The sequence below is a fragment of the Octopus bimaculoides genome, chromosome 27 (genome assembly GCF_001194135.2).
Source record: "Octopus bimaculoides isolate UCB-OBI-ISO-001 chromosome 27, ASM119413v2, whole genome shotgun sequence".
NCBI lineage: Eukaryota > Metazoa > Mollusca > Cephalopoda > Octopoda > Octopodidae > Octopus > Octopus bimaculoides.
This window is the reverse complement of record NC_069007.1, coordinates 13,610,276-13,612,569: the sequence shown is the minus strand read 5'-3', so window position 1 is coordinate 13,612,569 and position 2,294 is coordinate 13,610,276.

Genomic DNA, 2,294 nt, shown 5'->3' with positions numbered 1-2,294 from the left:
ATATATATATATATATATACATACATATATGAGTAGTATACATACACCGACATATATTTTGATTCGTATTAAACGGCATATGTGTAGTTATTATATTTTAATAGGTGTTGTGCCTGATGTCTTTAAGGGTATCACGAAAGGTCTGGTCGGAGACCCAACGTTCCGAGTTCTTTTACAGGGCTTAGAAAACCCGAATTGACCGCTGCAATAAATGCATGAATCTGAAAGGGGAATACGTTGAATAAAATCATAATTAACTGATCCACCTGTATTTTCCTTTACCCAAAGCCAGGAACTTTCCAGCACTCCGTCGTATCTGTAACTCTACTGTTCTATTAATTGGTTTATTACCTTGTTAAAAAAACTCGTTGTCTTTCCGTTGATTTCTTCATCATGTGCCCCGTTTGTAGGGGAGTATTTAAAGTCCGTTCTAAGTAGGAATTATACTGCAGAAGGCAGGGGCGTTTACAGAAGACGTTCTTGCCTTAATGTAACTGTATACATTTATTTGCATCTAGTCACATGATGGCTTTAGGAACTTTACGGTTCCAAACAAACCTCAAGGAGTTCACATTAAAATATGGCAAAAACTTGATAAAGATAAAACTGGAGCACAATCGTGTATCCAATACAATATGTCTAGAAGGCATCAAATAAACAATTTACTTTTCAAATTTAAAAGGGTCCCTGATCAAGCGAATAGTTTAGGATTCTAGCTCTCTCGTCCAAGCAAAGTTTGCATTGTCTGCTCCCATTGAGGTATGATCCAAGCTGTTTCAAGAACATCCTTTATCCTGTATGACTTTTTCTCTTTTTTTAAACGTCACATGTAGTTGGGCAAAGATGTGATGTTGCGCCTCTCTGGAATCCTAAAAGTGAACCTGTAATCACAACTTAAAGGAGACCTCCGTTGCTCCAATGTGTTTGCATGCAGACGGTGCGAATTTTGTTTGGTCGAGACGGCAAGTATCCTAAAAAATTCGCTTGACCCGGTGTCTTTCTTAAATTCCAAAAGCGAACTGTTTGGTTGTACCTCCAGGAGAGAAAATTCATGTTGAAGACATGGACTTGCTCGCTTGCTGACAAGTGAACGGAAATAATATATAAACGAACCATTTTCCGACACAACTGGAATCTCGCACAGAAGGGGTTTTTCAATTCTGAGATTTTCATTTCAGAGCCTTCCTTTCATGATCTTGCTGACCCATGTCTGTATTCTTACCGCCATTAGTAAAGAGGTTATATGTCTCTGGTCAGCTTGTCTGGTGTTTCGCCCATATTTCTATAAGCAATAATAGATGTGGCACCAATGTCAACATTCTGACCGGCCAGGCCATAACCAACGGCTACATATAATATATGCTGTGGAAATAATATATATCTACTCGACCATTTGCTTGGCCTTCTACTTATGTTTGTTCTTTGTTTAAATACTTACAACGCATATACATACATACGTACACACACACGCACGCACACACACATTCACTCACACACACACATATGGATTGATGTGTATATATTCAAATGCATATATATAGATATTTATTTATACTTATATCTATATATTTGAAGAAAGATTCTTTTAAATAAAAAATTGTTAATTATGTAAATATTTTCAAAATAACAAAATGACCCGAACATTTTCGAAGTAAGTTTTTTTTTATTGAGTTAAGCGTTTTTGATGTTTAAAGCTTTTTAGACACACGTGCGATGGAGTTATCCCCATAACACGTGTATTTGAAAAGCTGTAAACATTGAAGGCGCTTGCATAATACAAAAACGTCCAGTCCATCCATAAGGCTCACCTCAGTCTATTTTCGTAAGATATTTTCATATAACTTATAATTTCTAATTTAAAAGAAAATCTTTCTTCAAATGGTGTGACTGTATCAAGAATCCTTCTCAAAAACCGGTATTATATGCACACACACTCATTCACACATTTACTCATTATCATGCGCACACACACGCACACACACACAAGTGCGTACATAAGGCAGATATATATATAATACACGTAATCCAGTTCGAGATATGTTGTTGTAAATTTATTGCTGTCTCCAGTTGTACGAGAGGAAACATTTCGACTTTGCAACAAACAGGTAAGAAACATGATTCTGAAAGATATTCCAGTGAAAATATATATTAAATAGATAAATATAAAGTAAGTAGGTACAGCAATGATAATAAAATTAATAATAATAATAATAATAATAATAATAATAATAATAATAATAATAATAAATACAAATGAATGAATAAATTGTAGGAATGGGTGGGGTGCGGGGGCG